The following is a 20469-nucleotide window of genomic DNA, read 5'->3' as shown; positions in this document are numbered from 1 at the left end:
ATGCCAAATGCACTTATATCAGTGCATTTGTAACAACCTAAGCATCAAGAAACGTATATTTAATCAAATAAGCATCAATTAGCAATAAAACATTTTGATGACCAAATTAGACACTGATTGGCCTCCATACAAACATTCCTTACTTTGTGTGCTTATTTTCATGGACAGATTTTGTGTAACATCATGACCACAAGACAGCAAGACCACAGTAAGACCCTGTTGTTGACAGTGTGTTGTCATTATTTTAACATTTATTTCTGTAGATAGGTTTAATTTAACAACTGTCTTGCTCTAGGTGAGGCTATGTGTTATTTGTTGCTAGTAAACACTGTTTAATTTGTATGTTCTTTTTAAAAGTTATATGATTTTAAAATGTATTTTATGTAATATGACAATGCACTTAATATTATAGATGTATAATTACCTACAAAGTTATGCTGTTGATTCAGTATTGAAGACGTTCTAAATGAATGTAACACAATAAAAGTGCCTTTTAGACAGTTTTGTGATGTATTGGTGTACTTTTCACAGAGATTCCTTTTGAGGACATTCTCTAGTATTACAATGATTGATAAGACAGTTTGGACTTTGCCGGATGAAAGCTGGCAAAGTCCCAAATGGTACCCTATCCCCTAGTGCACTGATATTGACCAGGGCCCATAGTGGATAGGGTGCCATTTGGGACGCTGGCCTTTAGCCTCAACACTACTAGAGATGCTACTGTGGAATAACAGCTTGGACTGCTGGGAATCTTCAATAATGAGGTTCCACAATTTCACAGTTGTCACGTCCTGGCCAGTAAAAGAGGTTATTTGTTATTGTAGTTTGGTCAGGACATGGCAGGGGTGTGTTTGTTTTGGGTTGTGTTCTATGTTTTGTATTTCTATGTTCTATTTTCTAGTTTTTCTATGTCTAGTTTATTGTTTTGACCTTCAATTGGAGGCAGCTGTACCTTGTTGCCTCTAATTGAAGGTTCTATTTAGTAGGGGTGTTTTTTCTATGGGATTTGTGGGTAGTTGTTTCCTGTTTAGTGTTTGTTGCCTGACAAGACTGTTTTCGTCGTTCTTTTTGTTCAGTGTTCATTTTTGTTTAATAAAGAAGATAATGAGCATTCACGTACCCGCTGCATTTTGGTCCAATTCATATGACGCCCGTGACAGAACTACCCACCACCAACGGACCAATCAGCAGAGGAAGGAGCAGCAGCAGAGTTATAAGGAGTTTTGAACTTGGGAGCAGATACTAGTGGGAGAACGACCATGGAGGAAGGCTGGAGAGGACAGAGAACGCTATGCTGGGACACGGCTGGCAAGGAAGCCTGAGAGGCACCCCCAATATTTTTTTGGGGGGGGGTACAAGGGTAGTTTGGCTGGGCCAAGGGTGAGCCCTAAGCCAACTCCCCGTGTTTATTATGGGGAGCGTGTGGAGTGGATAGCGCCGGTGTATGCGGAAGTGTACACGATCTCACCCATGCGCACGCACAGTCCGGTGCGAGCGATCCCAGCCCCTCGCAAGTGCCATGCTAGAGTGGGCATCCAACCTGGAAGGAGGATGCATGCACATCACATCTGGCCACCAGTGCGCCTCCTAGGCCCAGATTACCCTACGCCTGCTCTACGCACGGCAGCCATCAGGCCTCTGCACAGCCCAGTTCGCCCTGTGCCAGCACTCCGCTCGTGCAGGGCTACTATTACCATCCAGCCAGGACGGGTTGTGCAGGAGGTGCGCTCCAGACCTCCAGTACCTACTCATGGCCCGGTGTATCCAGTTCTTGATCATTGCACTAGCCTTGAGGTGCGTGTCTCTAGTCTGGCGCCTCCAAAGCCAGAACCACGCACCAGGCCTCCAGTGCGTCAGCCCAGTCTAGTACGTCCTGTTCCCGCTCCTCGCACTAGCCTTGGGGTGCGTGTCTCCAGTCTGGTACCTCCAGTACCAGCCCCACGCACCAGGCCTCCAGTGCGTCAGCCCAGTCCAACTCGTCCTGCTCCTGCTCCTCGCACTAGCCCTGTGGTGCATGTCCCTAGTCTGGCGCCTCCTAAGCCAGCCCCACGCATCAGGCCTTCAGTGCGCAGTCCCCGTCCAGAGCTTCCGGCAACAGTGCCCCGTCCAGAGCGTCCGGCAACAGTGCCCCGTCCAGAGCGTCCGGCAACAGTGCCCCGTCCAGAGCATCCGGCAACAGTGCCCCGTCCAGAGCTTCCGGCGATAGTGCCCTTTCTAGAGATGGCCCACAGTCCGGAGCCAGCAGAGACGGCCCACAGTCGGAGCCGCCAGAGTCGGCCCTCCAGTCCGGAACCGGCGCAGCCAGAGTCGGCCCTCCAGTCCGGAACCGGCGCAGCCAGAGTCGGCCCTCCAGTCCGGAACCGGCGCAGCCAGAGTCGGCCCTCCAGTCCGGAACCGGCGCAGCCAGAGTCGGCCCTCCAGTCCGGAACCGGCGCAGCCAGAGTCGGCCCTCCAGTCCGAGGTCTCCAGCGACGCGCATCAGCCCGAGGTCTCCAGCGACGCGCATCAGCCCGAGGTCTCCAGCGACGGGCATCAGCCCGAGGTCTTCAGCGATGCGCCATAGCCCAGAGACTTCGGGAGGGGTAAAATATAATAAGCATTTAGCGGAGGTGGACAGGTTAGGTTGGGGAGTAAGGCCGGAGCCTGAGCCACCTCCGTAGTAGGAGGTAGGGGAGGGGGGGTGTAGCACAGAACCGTCGGTGACGGTGGCCACCCTTCCTTCCCTCCCTTTAGTTAGGATTATTATTGTTTTGGGGTTTATTATTATTTTTGTTTATTTTTGTGAGGTGCTTCCGGGGTCTGCATCTTTGGGGGGGGGGGGGTACTGTCACGTCCTGACCAGTAAAAGAGGTTATTTGTTGTTGTAGTTTGGTAAGGACATGGCAGGGGTGTGTTTGTTTTGTGTTGTCAGGGTTTTTGGGTTGTGTTCTATGTTTTGTATTTCTATGTTCTATTTTTTCTATTTCTATGTCTGGTTTATTGTTTTGACCTTCAATTGGAGGCAGCTGTTCCTCGTTGCCTCGTTGACTTTTCATAGCAGGTTAGGAGAGCATTTTAGCTAACCCTAACCTTTTTCCTAACCTTAAACTAAGTCTCCTAACCTGCCACATTAATTATCTTAACCTGCTACAAAAAAGTAACTTCCCGTTGAAGCTGTACTCCCTTTAGTTAGAACCACAAAAAAAGTGACATTTTCTCTACCAAGCATGGTGACTTCAAGCCGTGGATAGTAAGACTAGATAAGTCTTATGCATACTGAAGAGTCTTTTATCACAAAATATATTCAGTAAAAGTCCTGTCATTCATGTTTCCCTAGTATTCAATTCAAAAAACGTTTATTTCCTGAGAGGGAATTTCATGAGCGGTGATGGGGTGATACATACAAGACACAACAACATAGCAAAATAGAACATAGAAACATTAACAGTATAACAGATTAGATTGCTTCTAACCTATGCAATCACAGGCTATAAATACACATATTTAAAAAATCTATTAAAACGAGAAGCTGCTCTCTTAGAATTGTATGACAGATCTACAGTATATCTGCGTCCGGAGGGTAGGGGACTGTACTGGTCATGGAGTATGTGCATAATGTTCAAGGCTATTTGTTCCCCCTTCTTCCTTGTTTTTTTATAGATGTCACTAAGGGGTTTCTGGCTTTCTCCAATGACCTTCCCACTGTTTTTTATTACAATGGGCTCTAACTAGTGTTCCATAGAGCACCAAACCACCGCACAATATTAAAAGCTAGGATGGATTATATAAAGCATTTATAAAATGCTTGGAGGATGGATGGGTGTACATTAAACTGCCTACATTTCTGTAAAAAGAACAGCCATTGTTGACATTTAGAGTGAATCTATTCAGTGTTCCTTTTGAAGGAGAGCTTGTTGTGAATGATGGTTCCAAGGTATTTATAGTCCTCCACTCACTCAATGATCTGGCTGTTAATCTCCCCTTCAAACAGCATAGCTTCAAGTGCATCCTCATCCCTAGATAACCATCCATCCAAATGGTGCAGTTTCTGTCCTCATTCGAATATCATAAAGGAATAAAAGAAAGGTGTTGGCATGAAATTGCAACATAAAACAGGGGACCTTTACACTTTATGGCATTATTTGGAGTTAATTGTGACTTAAAATGTACTTAACAAATCAGTGTTGTGGATTTAGAGTGTGGTCATTTGAAGTCACTGGATGATAAGGGTGATATCACTATCAGATCTATTTGCTTATTTTAGTTACCATAGATACAGCGATTCAGTTGGCACAACATGTTTAGAAAACAACCAATGTTTGAAACTGTTAACCCTTTTGGAAGTGGTTCCATATTGAACTTGCAGGCTCGATTTTCTTTTCACATCACAGTTTTAACATAGCCTATATCTGAGACTGTGCTAGAAGGGTCCTGTGGTCAGAATTTCAAAGGAGCAATTGAAGTCTTTCAGTGAATTAGATTACTGAGTACAGGTCCTTGTATGGGTTGCTGTTTTCAATGGCCCAGGGTTCCCTTAGCTCTCTTGATCTCTCTCGCTCTCTTTTTCTCTCTTTCTCTCTCTCTCTAAATCCAGTTCAATTCAAATGGGCTTTATGGCATGGGAAACATATTTTTACACGGAACAAAAATATAAATGCAACATGTACAGTGTTGGTCCCATGTTTCTTTGACTAACAGATGCATATCTGTATTGCTAGTCAGGTGAAATCCATAGAATAGGGCCTAATGAATTCATTTAAATTGACGGATTTCCCTATATTAACTGTAACTCAGTAAAATCGTAGAAATTGTTACATGTTCCGTTTATATTTTTCTTCAATATATATTGCCTAAACAACACGAAAAACCATGTGGTCCTGTGTGGCTCAGTTGGTAGAGCATGGTGATTGCAGGGTTGTGGGTTCGATTCCTACGGGGGACCAATACGGAATTTTTTTTAATGAAATGTATGCATTCACTACTGTAAGTCGCTCTGGATAACATGAAATAAACAAAGACAAAAACAATAAACACACGAAAAGTTTCAAGAGAATAATAATGTTTAAAATATTATATTGTTAGCGATTAAAAAATGTAGTATAACATTTGAAATGTTACATCATTTTTATTTAGTTTTTCACCTTTATTTAACCAGGTAGGCCAGTTGAGAACAAGTTCTCATTTACAACTGTGACCTGGCCAAGATAAAGCAAAGCAGTGTGAAACACACAACAACAGAGTTACACATGGAATAAACAAATGTACAGTCAATAACACAATAGAAAAAAAATCTATATACAGTGTGCAAATGAGGGAAGATTATGGAGGTAAGGCAATAAATAGGCTGTAGCGGCTATTAGTAAGCTATTGTGACAATGTGCAACTAGTAGAATGAATTATTGATTGAAGGGAAATAAATAGGCAGATAAATATAGGTTATATTTATTTACATTAGTGTTTTTGACTCACTGGCTGACCTTTTCTTGTGGCAGCAAGTCACAAATCTGCTTCTGGGATTGCACACTGAGGTATTTCCCCTAACAGATATGGGGTTTTGAATTTGTGTTCAAATACTTTGTGGATTTGTGTAATTTGAGGGAATTATATGTCTCTTATATGGTCCTACATTTGGAAAGAAGTTAGAAAGTGCAGCTTGGTTTCCACCTCATTTTGTGGACAGTGGGTACATATCCTGTCTTCATGCTCCCGAGTGGGGCAGCAGTCTAAGGCACTGCAACTCAGTGCTTGTAAGGGGTGCATACTGGAGGCAGAGAAGTCAGACGCAGAAGAGCAAAACCTGTGTTTCCAATGGCGCAGTTTAATAAATAACACCCACCGGAAAACAGAACAATCAATAAATGGGTACAATACTCGACGCACACCAGACATAACGTGCACAAGCACTTACAATAAACAATTCCGGACAAGGACATGGGGGAACAGAGGGTTAAATACACAACATGTAATGAATGGAATTGGAACCAGGTGTGTGGGAAGACAAGACAAAACAAATGGAAAATGAAAGGTGGATCGGCGATGGCTAGAAGACCGGCGACGTCGACCGCCGAACGTTGCCCGAACAAGGAGAGGGACCGACTTCGGAGGAAGTCGTGACAGTACCCCCTCTTGGCGTGCGGCTCCAGCAGCGCGTCGACACCGGCCTCGATGACGACCCGAAGGGCGAGGCGCAGGGCGATCCGGACGACGATGGTGGAACTCCTGCAGCATTAAAGGGTCCAACATGTCCTCGACCGGAACCCAGCACCTCTCCTCTGGACCGTACCCCTCCCACTCCACGAGATACTGAAGGCCCCTCGTCCGATGCCTCGAATCCAGTATGGAGCGAACGGAGTACGCCGGGGCCCCCTCGATGTCCAGAGGCCCCCTCGATGTCCGCACCTCAGACTCCTGGAGCGGGCCAGCCTCCACCGGCCTGAGGAGAGACACATGGAACGAGAGGTTAATACGGTAATCGGGGGGAAGCTGTAACCTATAACAAACCTCGTTCACTCTCCTCAGGACTTTAAATGGCCCCACAAACCACGGACCCAGCTTCTGGCAGGGCAGGCGGAGGGGTAGGTTTCGGGACGAGAGTGTTATGGCCGTCGTCAGAAAGAGACCAAGGTGCAGCGGAGGATGTGTTCATCATAAAGGATTTAATGAATCGCATGAACACTACAAAATAAACAAAACGACCAGCAACAGTTCTGTCCGGTTACACACTAAACAGAAAACAATCACCCACAAACCCCAAAGGAAAAACAGGCTGGCTATTTTATGACTCCCAATCAGCAACAACGAACTACAGCTGTTCCTGATTGAGAGCCACACACGGCCAAACAAAGAAACAAACCAACATAGAAAAATAAACAGAACGCCCACCCATGTAACACCCTGGCCTAACCAAAATAGAGAACTAAAAACCCCTCTCTATGACCAGGGCGTTACAGTACCCCCCCCCCCCAAAGGTGCGGACTCCAGCCGCAAAACCTGACACTAAAGGGGAGGGTCCGGGTGGGCCTTCCTACGGCGGTGGCTCTGGTGCGGGCCGTGGACCCCGCTCCCCCCTCGGCTTAGCCCAACTAGGTGGCGCCCCTGGCTGCGCCGGAGGACTGGCGGGCGACCCTGGCTGCGCCGGAGGACTGGCGGGCGACCCTGGCTGCGCCCGGCTGGCGGGCGACCCTGGCTGCGCCCGGCTGGCGGGCGTCTCTGGCTGCGCCCGGCTGGCGGGCGTCTCTGGCTGCGCCCGGCTGGCGGGCGACTCTGGCTGCGCCCGGCTGGCGGGCGACTCTGGCTGCGCCCGGCTGGCGGGCGACTCTGGCGGCTCCGGACAGGCGGGCGACTCTGGCGGCTCCGGACAGGCGGGCGGCTCTGGCGGCTCCGGACTGGCGGGCGGCTCTGGCGGCTCCGGACTGGCGGGCGGCTCTGGCGGCTCTGGCTCAGGATTCACCAGGCTGGGGAGACATGCAGGAGGCTTGGCTCTGGGCGCAGGCACAGGACTCACCAGGCTGGGGAGACCCACAGGAGGCATGGTACGAGGAGGAGGCACAGGATAGACCAGGCTGGAGAGACCCACAGGAGGCCTGATGCGTGGTGCTGGTACTGGAAGTGCCAGTTCGGGGACACGCACCTCAGGGTTAGTGCGGGGAGCGGGAACAGGCTTAGTTGGACTGGGCTGCCACACTGGAAGCCTGATGCATGGTGCTGGTACTGGAAGTGCCAGTTTGGGGACACGCACCTCAGGGTTAGTGCGGGGAGCGGGAATAGGCTGAGTTGGACTGGGCTGCTGCACTGGAAGCCTGATGCGTGGTGCTGGTACTGGAAGTGCCAGTTTGGATACACGCACCTCAGAGCTAGTGCGAAGAGCAGGAATAGGACGAGTAGGACTGGGCTGACGCACTGGTGCGTGGGCCTGGTACTGTCTTTACCAGATGGCTAGCACGCACCTCAGGACAAGTATGAAGTACTAACTCAGGTGACATTATTTCTAGGACACGCTCTGCAGGGCGAATGCCGTGCCTAATACACCAACACAATAGCTCTCACATATACTTCTCCTCCAATTTACCCATCAACTCCTTAACAGTCTCTGCTTCGCTCCCCTCCAATTTTACCCCGACTGGCTCTGGTTCCATCCTCGGCTCCGCCGATCTGTCCATGTGCCCCCCCAAAGAAATGTATTGGGGCTGCCTCTCCGGTTTGAACGCTATCGGCGTTCCACTGTAATATTCCCGGTCCTTCTTTGCCTTCTTCCATGGGCCCACTCCGGCTCTGATCTCCTATCAGGTCCACGAGTCCATACTGCCCCTCTCCTGGTGCTTCTCCTTCCGCCGCTGCTTGGTCCGTTGTTGGTGGGTGATTCTGTAACGGCCGTCGTCAGAAAGAGACCAAGGTGCAGCGGAGGATGTGTTCATCATAAAGGATTTAATGAATCGCATGAACACTACAAAATAAACAAAACGACCAGCAACAGTTCTGTCCGGTTACACACTAAACAGAAAACAATCACCCACAAACCCCAAAGGAAAAACAGGCTGGCTATGTATGACTCCCAATCAGCAACAACGAACTACAGCTATTCCTGATTGAGAGCCACACACGGCCAAACAAAGATAAAAACTAACATAGAAAAATAAACATAGAACGCCCACCCATGTAACACCCTGGCCTAACCAAAATAGAGAACTAAAAACCCCTCTCTATGGCCGGGGCGTTACAGAGAGCCAGACCCGGTCTCACTGCGGTGGCGGTCTGCGTTCTCCTTTTGGCGCAGCACGGCCCGCTGAAGGTGGACACGGACAGCTTCCCATGTCTCCTCCGTGCGCCTGAACCAGTCGTCCACCGCAGGAGCCTCGGTCTGACCCTGATGCCAAGGCGCCAGAACCGGCTGGTACTCCAGTACACACTGGAAGGGAGAGAGGTTAGTGGAGGAGTGACGAAGCGAGTTCTGTGCCATCTCGGCCCAGGGCACAAACACAGCCCACTCACCCGGCCGGTCCTTGCAATAGGACCGTAGAAACCTGCCCACATCCTGGTTCACTCTCTCCACCTGCCCATTACTCTCGGGGTGAAACCCTGAAGTAAGGCTGATCGAGACCCCCAGACGTTCCATGAACGCCTTCCATACCCTAGACGTGAATTGGGGACCTCGATCAGACACTATATCCTCAGGCAGCCCGTAGTGCCGGAAGACGTGCGTAAACAAGGCCTCCACAGTCTGTAGGGCCGCAGGGAGACCGGGCAAAGGAAGTAGACGACAGGACTTTGAAAACCGATCCACAACGACCAGGATTGCGGTGTTACCCTGCGAGGGGGGGAGATCGGTTAGAAAATCCACCGACAGGTGCGACCAAGGCCGTTGTGGAATGGGTAAGGGGTGTAGCTTCCCTCTGGGCAGGTGCCTAGGAGCCTTACACTGGGACCACACCGAGCAGGAGGAAACATAAACCGTCACGTCTTTAACCAAGGTAGGCCACCAGTACCTCCCGCTCAAACAGCGCACTGTCCGACCGTTCCCAGGATGACCAGAGGAGGGTGACGTGTGGGCCCAATAGATCAACCGGTCACGAACAGCAGACGGGACGTACTGACGCCCAGCGGGACACTGGACGGGAGTGGGCTCTACACGTAACGCCTGCTCAATGTCCGTGTCCAGCTCCCACACTACCGGCGCCACCAGGCAGGAGGCGGGGAGTATGGGAGTGGGATCCATGGGCCACTCCTCTGTGTCATACAGCCGGGACAATATGTCTGCCTTCACGTTCTGGGAGCCTGGCCTGTAGGAAAGGGTAAACACAAAACGGGTGAAAAAAATGGCCCACCTTGCCTGGCGAGAGTTTAATCTCCTCGCTGCCCGGATGTACTCCAGATTGCGGTGGTCAGTCCAGATGAGGAAAGGGTGTTTAGCCCCCTCAAGCCAGTCTCCACGCCTTCAGAGCCTTGACGATAGCTTACAGCTCCCGGTCCCCCACACCATAGTTTCGCCCCCACCGGGATGAGCTTCTTCGAGAAGAAGGCACAGGGGCGGAGCTTCGGTGGCGTACCCGAGCGCTGAGAGAGCACAGCTCCTATCCCAGCCTCGGAAGCGTCCACCTCCACTATGAATGCCAAAGAGGGATCTGGATGGGCCAGCACGGGAGCCGAGGTAAACAGAGCCCTCAGGTGACCAAAAGCCCTGTCCACCTCAGCCGACCACTGCAAACGCACCGGGCCCCCCTTCAGCAGTGAGGTAATGGGAGCCGCTACCTGACCAAAATCCCAGATAAATCTCCGGTAGTAGTTGGCAAACCCTAAGAACCGCTGCACCTCCTTTACCGTGGTGGGAGTCGGCCAACTACGCACGGCTGAAATGTGATCACTCTCCATCTCCACCCCTGAAGTGGAAATGATGTACCCTAGGAAGGAGACGGACTGCTGGAAGAACAGGCACTTCTCAGCCTTCACGTACAGGTCACGCTCCAACAGGCGACCAAGCACCCTGCGCACCAGGGACACATGCTCGGCGCGTGTAGCGGAGTATATCAGAATGTCATCAATATACACCACTACACCCTGCCCATGCAGGTCCCTGAAAATCTTGTCTGCAAATGCCTGGAAGACTGATGGTGCATTCATCAACCCGCATGGCATGACGAGGTACTCATAGTGCCCTGAGGTGGTACTGAAAGCTGTCTTCCACTCGTCTCCATCTCGGATACGCACCAGGTTGTAATCGCTCCTGAGATCTAGTTTGGTGAAGAAGCGCGCCCCGTGCATTGATTCAGTTGCTGTGGCTATGAGCGGTAGAGGGTAACTATACCTCACAGTGATCTGGTTCAGATCTTGATAGTCAATACACGGGCACAGACCTTCCTCCTTCTTCTTCACAAAAAAGAAACTCGAGGAAGCGGGTGAAGTGGATGACCGAATGTACCCCTGACACAGGGATTTGGAGACATATGTTTCCATAGCCTCCATTTCCGCCTGTGAGAGGGGATACATGTGACTCCTGGGAAGTGCAGCATCTACCAGGAGATTTATCGCGCAATCGCCCAGGCGACGGGGTGGTAATTGAATCGCCTTCTTTTTGGAGAAGGCGAGAGCCAAATTGGCATATTAAGGGGGTATGCGCACGGCGGAGACCCGGTCTGGACTTTCCACCGTAGTAGCACGAACGGAAACCCCTAAACACCTCCCCGAGAACTCTCGCGACCACCCTGTGAGAGCCCTCTGTGGCCAAGAAAAAGTGGGGTCATGACAAACTAACCAGAGTAGGCCTAGCACCACAGGAAACGCAGGAGAGTCAATAAGGAAGAGACTAATTCTCTCCTTGTGATCCCCCTGCGTCACCATGCCCAGAGGAGTGGTGGCCTCCCTGATCAACCATGACCCTAATGGTCGACTATCTAAAGCGTGAATGGGGAAGGGTACAGCCACGGGAACAATGGAGATCCCTAAACTATGGGCGGACGATCTATGAGGGGAACGGCTGTGAGGGGAACGGCACCTCTGTACCTTCAGGCTCTGATCAGGCCCTACACCCAAACAAGGGCACTGCGTTCATCCACCTCTCGCCTCCCTACCTCTGAGGAAGCACAGTTCCCGCTCAGCCCAGTCAAAACTGTTCGCTGCTCTGGCACCCCAATGGTGGAACAAGCTCCCTCACGACGCCAGGACAGCGTAGTCAATCACCACCTTCCGGAGACACCTGAAACCCCACCTCTTTAAGGAATACCTGGGATAGGATAAAGTAATCCTTCTAACCCCCCCCCCCTAAAAGATTTAGATGCACTATTGTAAAGTGGTTGTTCCACTGGATATCATAAGGTGAATGCACCAATTTGTAAGTCGCTCTGGATAAGAGCGTCTGCTAAATGACTTAAATGTAAATGTAAATCTATAAAATTCCCAGCCGCGCCTGAATCGATGAGCGCCTTATGCTGGGAATGCGGGGAAAACTCAGGAAAAGTTACATACACAAACATATGTGCGACTAAGGGCTCTGGGTAGAATGGTGCCGGCTCACCTGGGGTGACGCCATAGCGCCCTGCCTGCTGCCTCGATACCCAGAGGAACCAACCCAGCACCGGCCGGCAGTTTGACCTCTGCGGCCACAGATGGTGCACGAGCTGGAACCACCTCCGGTCTCCCTGCACACCACCCCTCCCAGCTCCATAGGTATCGGAGAGGGGGTGCGAGGGAATGGAACCAACAGACCCCGATCTGAACGTCCGCGGGTAGCCGCAGGTTGTCCAGCCAGATGGACAGGTCCACCAGCTGGTCGAACGTGAGGGTGGTGTCTCTGCAGGCCAAATCCCGACGGACGTCCTCACGCAGACTGCAGCCATAATGGTCGATCAGGGCCTTGTCGTTCCATCCCGCGCCGGCTGCCAGGGTCCGAAACTCCAGGGCGGGCGAACTCCTGGGCGCTCCTCGTTCCCTGCCTCGGATGGAAGGCGTTCATCTGCCGCTCTACCCTCGGGCGAGTGGTCGAAGACTGCCCGGAAACGGCTGGTGATAGGTAGGAGGGGCGCGTAGTGGAGACCCTGGCTGTGCTGGTGGAGGCGCTGGGAGAACTCCCTGTCTCTCCCAGCGGTCCATTGTCTGGACAACGCGGTCCATGGTGGTGCCAAGATGGTGGAGCATTGCTGCATGCTCCCGGACGCGCTCCTCTACCCCTATACCCGGGGTACCTGCTCCTGCTGACTCCATAAGTTTGGTCCGGAATTCTGTAAGGGCTGCGTACTGGAGGCAGAGATGTCAGACGCAGGAGAGCAAAATCTGTGTTTCCAATGGTGCAGTTTAATAAATAAAACCCACCGGAAAACAGAACAATCAATACATGGGTACAATACTCGACGCACACCAGACATAACATGCACAAGCACTTATAATAAACAATTCTGGACAAGGACATGGGGGGAACAGAGGGTTAAATACACAACATGTAATGAATGGAATTGGAACCAGGTGTGTGGGAAGACAAGACAAAACAAATGGAAAATGAAAGGTGGATCGGCGATGGCTAGAAGACCGGTGACGTTGACCGCCGAACGTAGCCCGAACAAGGATAGGGCCCGACTTCGGAGGAAGTCGTGACAGTGCTAGAGGCGTCACTACAGACACCCTGTTTCGAATCCAGGCTGATTCACAACTGGCCGTGATTGGGAGTCCCATAGGGCGGTGCACAATTGGTCCTGCGATGTCCAGGTTTGGCTGGTGTAGGCCTTCATTGTAAATAAATAAAACCTTTTGGGGATAGGGGGCAGTATTTGCACGGCCGGATAAAAAATGTACCCGATTTAATCTGGTTACTACTCCTGCCCAGTAACTAGAATATGCATATAATTAGTAGATTTGGATAGAAAACACTCTAAAGTTTCTAAAACTGTTTGAATGGTGTCTGTGAGTATAACAGAACTCATATGGCAGTCAAAACCCTGAGACAAATCCTAACAGGAAATGGAAATCTGATGTGTGGAATCACTTCAAACCTTTGCCATTGAAACACACAGGGACTTATTAATCATTTAGCACTTCCTAAGGCTTCCACTAGATGTCAACAGTCTTTACAAAGTGGTTTGAGTCTTCTATGGTAGAAACTGACCCAAAGAGAGGCTTGGGAAGTTGGTCACAGGGGGAGGGCTATTACTACTATGACGCGGGCGCCCATGGGAACCCTTTTGTTCCGAAACGTTTAGTAAGAAAATGCAATCATCCGCCTTGAATATTATTGAAGCTCTGGTTGAAAAAGGCCCTAAAGATTTATGTTATACAACGTTTGGCATGTTTGAACGAACGTAAATATATTTGTTTTGCACATTCGTGACGACAAGTCCCGCGCGCTTCAGTACATTATGAGTAGCCTTCGGAACGCGCTAACAAGAAGGAACTATTGGGACATATTGGGACATAAATTATTAACTTTTTCGAACAAAACTACATTTGTTGTGGACCTGGGATTACTGGAAGTGCCTTCTGATGAAGATAATCAAAGGTAAGGGAATATTTACAATAGTATATTTGATTTTAGATGGTTCCAAGATGGCGCTAACATGTATCGCCTAGCCTATTTTTCTGAGCATACCACGTCGTTTATTGCAAAGTGTGATTTCCCAGTAAAGTTATTTTTAAATCTGGCAATGCGGTTGCATTCACGAAATGTTAATCTATATGTAACGCCCTGGCCATTGAGAGGGGTTTTTGTTCTTTATTTTGGTTAGGCCAGGGTGTTACATTGGGTGGGCGTTCTATGTTCCTTTTTCTATGTTTTGGTATTTATTTGTTTTGGGCCGTGTGTGTGGCTCCCAATCAGGCACAGCTGAAGCTCGTTGCTGCTGATTGGGAGTCACACATAAGGAGCATGTTTTTCCTTTGGGTTTTTGTGGGTAATTGTTTCTGTCAGTGTTTTGTACCAGACAGGACTGTTTGCTGTCGGTTTACGCTTTTCTTGTTTGTATAGTGTTCATGTTGTTTATATTAAATTCTAATAATGAACACTAACTCCGCTGCACCTTGGTCCACTTCTTCAGACGACAGCCGTTACACTATAATTCTTTGAATGACAATATTAAATTGTAACAATGTTTTCGAATAGTAATTTTGTAAATTGTAGCGCTGATCCACCGGAAGCATTTGAGGGAAAATATTTTCTGAACGTCACGCGCCGATGTAAAATGCTGTTTTTATATATAAATATGAACTTTATGGAACAAAAAATGCATGTATTGTGTAACATGATGTCCTAGGAGTGTCATCTGATGAAGATTGTCAAAGGTTAGTGCTGCATTTAGCTGTGTTTTGGGTATTTGTGATGCATCTAGTTGCTTTGAAAATGGCAGTGTGATTTTTTTTTGGCAGGGTACTCTCCTAACATAATCTAATGTTTTGCTTTTGCTGTAAAGCCTTTTTGAAATTGGACAGCGTGGTTCGATTCAGGAGAGGTGTATCTATAAAATGGTGTAAAATAGTCATATGTTTGAGAAATTGAAGTTATAGCATTTATGAGGTTTTGTATTTCGCGCGACGCGATTCCACTGGCTGTTGACTAGGGTGGGACGCAAACGTCCCACGTTCCCAGAGAGGTTAACTGACTTGCCTAATTAAATAATGGTTCAATAAAAAATAAATAAATAAAATTAACTGTTATGTAGTTAGTGTCTCTACTGCCGCCTGTGGTGCTCATGCATAGGGGATGGTGACTGGCACCAGGGTGGAACATCATAGCACATCAAAGGAGAATGTAAATGTGACATGCTGACCATTCATTTATTTACAATTGGAGACTATTGACATGGAAAATATAACCAAACAGCATGGTAGGGGTTTCATGGGGGAAATAGTTATATGCTAATATATACTATATACTATTGAGTTTTACAATCCACTATTTTGTTGCTGAGAATTGTCCTGCACTGCAAGGAATGCAGATGAGCTTTGCGATTTACATACATTCACTGAAAACCCACACTAACATGGTTATATTAACAGTATTGCACGTTTCATGTAGCCTACTTTTGGCCAGCTAATAGCCTAACCCCTTATCAAGCAACATTACAATGAAATCTTGTTTCTGAATGATTATTTTGCTGTAACAATACAGGTCAAATTAAGATCCTACACCTGTGTGTGGAAATCAGGAAATACTAGAGATGAACTACATGAAAACTTTTTTGTGTGAACAATTTGTTTTATTCAGTCACTTCAACAATAGCACTCTCCATGAGAAATAAATAAAAAATGCATGATAACAAAACCCCATAAATACATGATAACTTGTCCAAAAATGACTCAGTTAAAAGTGCCAGAACATATGGAAGTTATTCAATTCATAAGGTATTCAAAAAACAAGGAGGACCAGAGGCACTCTTCATATAATGAAAATGCCTTCATTTTTACAGTTTGTTTAATGGAACAAATATGTAAAATCTCTGACGCGTTTCAGCAGCATGGACTTCGTCAGAGTAGGCTAACGAAGTTACAAGTTACGAATTATTAATTCACACCAAGCCAACTACTACCAAAGTTTAATCGGTTAGATAGGCAGACTAATGATTTGATAATAAAATGATGAGGGATAAATGTTCTCTAAACTTTTCTTATCAAAAGGTAGGCTTAGCCTACCCTATTTTGTCTGAGCAAACACTACTGTTAGTCTACTATCCACCAGTGGGACTCAAGGAACTCACAGGCTATGATCACTTCAGGCCAATTTCAACAGGCATTCATTCCATGCTCAGGTTTGCGGGTTCAAAAACCCAAACAAGAACTCTATTGTGCATCCAGAATCTGGTTCACAGGCAGGTTCCCACACAGTCCAGTCAAGTAGCTGGGCTAAATGAAAGTCAAGTAAGATCTGTTATTCTACTGACAGTAACATATCTGTACTGAACAGCTCTTGAAGTCACAAATTCATGGATCTGGAGTCGAATATTATGTTGAACATATGTTATAAGAGAGCTGCGTTTTCCATTACTGCGCAGTGCGCTCAGAGTCATAGACAAGAGAGGAACGGACTTGGACACACGTCAAGAGGTCCACCGACCGATGCGACGCTAGTGTGCCAAAAACACTCCAGAAAAAAACAGAAGAAATGGAGACACGAAAGGGTAATGCATGTCTTTTTATTGGATCTATGGTCCATGCATATTTGAAGGAAAGAGTTTTACACACAAACTTTATTATCAATAGTTTTCAGTTTTTTGTAGAGTGACAAATGGCGAATGATTGTCGTTATGCATGCCAATGCTTGACAAGATGGATGGATGTAGGCAAATGTGTAACATGTGCTCGATTTATAGAAATGCTGAAATATGTGGAATTTGTAATTCTGCATTTAGTATTTGGTTTTCACTGCGAAACTTCGGAATATGTTTACCATCACATCTGTCTATTTGCAATGGAACTGAGTCAACAGGCGCATCATCGGAGCGTTTGTATTCATTTGACCTATTATTACCATAAACCACTTTCCTCTCATAGGCCATAGAGCGTAATAATAATGAGTAGTCTGGCATGAATTATTATTTTATTATTAATAGTCACTATGGCAATTCCCAGAAATTATGCACCTAATTGACTAGTATTTGTCACTGCGTGAATACTGCACTACGGGTTGGATTTCATTGCATTTGACAGAAGGCCTGCATTTATTAGAGATTATGTTTAAAGTAACTGTCCAGTGAAAATCTCACTTTTAAAAGTTCATATTCTGTTAACTCATACTCAAATAATGTTGTCCTATCCTATACTGGTACTTGTGGCCAAAGCATACATTGTAGAAAAAAAACATTCCAAAAACCCCACCTCAAACCTATATCTTAAACAGGCATTTAAAAAATGCTTACTATTTCCTGATGAGGATGAGCTGGCCAATCAGCGGTCTACTTGCATTAATATTTTTATGGACCAGTATACACCCACACCATTCTGTTGTTGGGGTACACCCACACCATTCCAACACAGAAAAGCTGCTTTTTAATCATAATTTTAAAAAGTGGAAGGAAAATGATTTCAATAATATTGTAATTAATTATAGATCTTATTTCATAGAAATCTGGAAACACTGGACAGTTACTTTAAATGTAGATACAGTACGTCATGTCATGTACATGCATCTTGTAAATGCAATACCTCCAATGTTAAATTATTTTGTGATTTCCTTACAGAACATGAGTTGAAAATTCATGAAAATGGAAAGACAAGCAAATCACCGGTAATTTTTGATATTTCTCTACTTTCATGTTTCATTGCACTATATCCATGGTCCTGTCTTTGGAAAGTGCCTTGAACAGTGTAACGCCCTGGCCATAGAGAGGGGTTTTTGTTCTTTATTTTGGTTAGGCCAGGGTGTTACATTGGGTGGGCGTTCTATGTTCCTTTTTCTATGTTTTTGTATTTCTTTGTTTTGTGCCGTGTGTGTGTGTGGCTCCCAATCAGGCACAGCTGAAGCTCGTTGTTGCTGATTGGGAGTCACACATAAGGAGCATGTTTTTCCCTTTGGGTTTTGTGGGTAATTGTTTCTGTTTAGTTTTGTACCTAGCAGAACTGTAGGCTGTCGTTCATTTTCGTGTTTTGTTTAAAGTGTTTCTATTAATTAAATATTGAATATGAACACTCACTCCGCTGCGTATTGCTCCACCTTTTCCGACGATGACTTCTCTGTTTCATCTGACGACGAAGACAGCCGTTACAAACAGGCACAATGTATATCGATTGGATGATTCTTGGAAAGTGGCATCTTAGTTATCTTGGTTTCTTCGTTGAGCAACATTTCAACTGTAACGATCGTCTGACAGAGGGGACCAAGATGCAGCGTGGTGAGTGTTCATATTGAAGTTTTAATAATACAAAACACTTGAACTTAAGAAACAAAAGTATGGCTCCCAATCAGCGACAACGATGTACGATTGAGAGCCATACCAGGCCAAAACAAAGAAATACAAAAACATAGATAAAAGCACATAGAATGCCCACCCTAGTCACACCCTGGCCTAACCAAAATAGAGAACAAAAAACCTCTCTATGGCCAGGGCGTGACATCAACTTTAATTTCTTCTTCTTCAGACCTTCGTAGTACTTGTCATTTCTTTCTATCATGAATGGATAATGTCATAATTGTATTATTTAACTGATTGTAGTTAGTCATTGTGTACAGTGAGGGGAAAAAAGGATTTGATCCCCTGCTGATTTTGCACGTTTTCCCAGTGACAAAGAAATGATCAGTCTATAATTTTAATGGTAGGTGTATTTGAACAGTAAGAGACAGAATAACAACAACAAAATCTAGAAAAACGCATGTCAAAAATCTTATAAATTGATTTGCATTTTATTGAGGGAAATGAGTATTTGACCCCTTTGCAAAACATGACTTAGCACTTGGTGGGCAAAACCTGTTGGCAATCACAGAGATCAGACGTTTCTTGTAGTTGGCCACCAGGTTTGCACACATCTCAGGAGGGATTTTGTCCCACTCCTCTTTGTAGATCATCTCCAAGTCATTAAGGTTTCGAGGCTGATGTTTGGCAACTCGAACCTTTAGCTCCCTCCACAGATTTTCTATGGGATTAAGGTCTGGAGACTGGCTAGGCCACTCGAGGACCTTAATGTGCTTCTTCTTGAGCCACTCCTTTGTTTCCTTGGTTGTGTGTTTTGGGTCATTGTCATGCTGGAATACCCACCCACGACCCATTTTCAATGCCCTGGCTGAGGGAAGGAGGTTCTCACCAAAGATTTGACGGTACATGGCCCCGTCCATCGTCCCTTTGATGCGGTGAAGTTGTCGTGTCCCCTTAGCAGATAAACACCCCCAAAGCATAATGTTTCCACCTCCATGTTTGACAGAGGGGATGGTGTTCTTGGGGTCATAAGCAGCATTCCTCCTCTTCCAAACACGACGAGTTGAGTTGATGCCAAAGAGCTCCATTTGGGTCTCATCTGACCACAACACTTTCACCCAGTTGTCCTCTGAATCATTCAGATGTTCATTGGCAAATTTCAGACGGGCATGTATATATGCTTTCTTGAGCAGGGGGACCTTGCGGGTGCTGCAGGATTTCAGTCCTTCACGGCATAGTGTGTTACCAATTGTTTTCTTGGTGACTATGGTCCCAGCTGCCTTGAGATCATTGACAAGATCCTCCCGTGTAGTTCTGGGCTGATTCCTCACCGTTCTCATGATCATTGCAACTCCACGAGGTGAGATATTGTATGGAGCCCAAGGCCGAGGGATATTGACAGTTCTTTTGTGTTTCTTCCATTTGTGAATAATCGCATCAACTGTTGTCACCTTCTCACCAAGCTGCTTGGCGATCGTCTTGTAGCCCATTCCAGCCTTGTGTAGGTCTACAATCTTGTCCCTGACATCCTTGAGGAGCTCTTTGGTCTTGGCCATGGTGGAGAGTTTGGAATCTGATTGATTGCTTCTGTGGACAGGTGTCTTTTCTACAGGTAACAAGCTGAGATTAGGAGCATTCCCTTTAAGTGTGCTCCTAATCTCAGCTCGTTACCTGTAGAAAAGACACCTGGGAGCCAGAAATCTTTCTGATTGAGAGGGGGTCAAATACTTATTTCCCTCATTAAAATGCAAATCAATTTTTTGTTGTTATTCTGTCTCACACTGTTCAAATAAACATACCATTAAAATTATAGACTGATCATTTCTTTGTCACTGGGCAAACGTACAAAATCAGCAGGGGATCAAATACTTTTTTCCCTCACTGTACCCTCTCTCTCTGCATTTCTCGCTCTCTCTCTCTCCCTTCTCCCCTCTCTCTGTCCCTCTGTCTCTCTTTCTCCTTTCTTCTCAGAAACTATGTGGGACCAACTACCCTGTCAGCATCTCCTTTATAGTGGTGAATGAGTTCTGTGAACGCTTCTCCTACTATGGCATGAAAGGTATAGTAACCTATAATTAAGAATGGTTCTCCTAACTAAGAACATTACTAAGAATGGTTCTCTGTCACGGTTGTCGTCGGTGAAGGAGGACCAATACGCAGCAGGTACGTGTATGCT

At 46.9% G+C, this 20469-nt stretch overlaps 1 long non-coding RNA gene across 1 annotated transcript; it reads left to right on the top strand.

The window, feature by feature from the left end:
* Positions 1-16395: 16395 nt before the first annotated feature.
* LOC115161518 (uncharacterized) lies at positions 16396-20469 on the top strand. The gene is made up of 3 exons (XR_003869274.1): positions 16396-16565; positions 17625-17671; positions 20265-20469. It is a non-coding gene; the product is annotated as an uncharacterized LOC115161518 (long non-coding RNA).

Source organism: Salmo trutta, chromosome 24, assembly GCF_901001165.1.
Source record: "Salmo trutta chromosome 24, fSalTru1.1, whole genome shotgun sequence".
Lineage (NCBI taxonomy): Eukaryota > Metazoa > Chordata > Actinopteri > Salmoniformes > Salmonidae > Salmo > Salmo trutta.
Note: the sequence above shows the minus strand (reverse complement) of the source record. Positions and strands in the feature narration are given on the sequence as shown.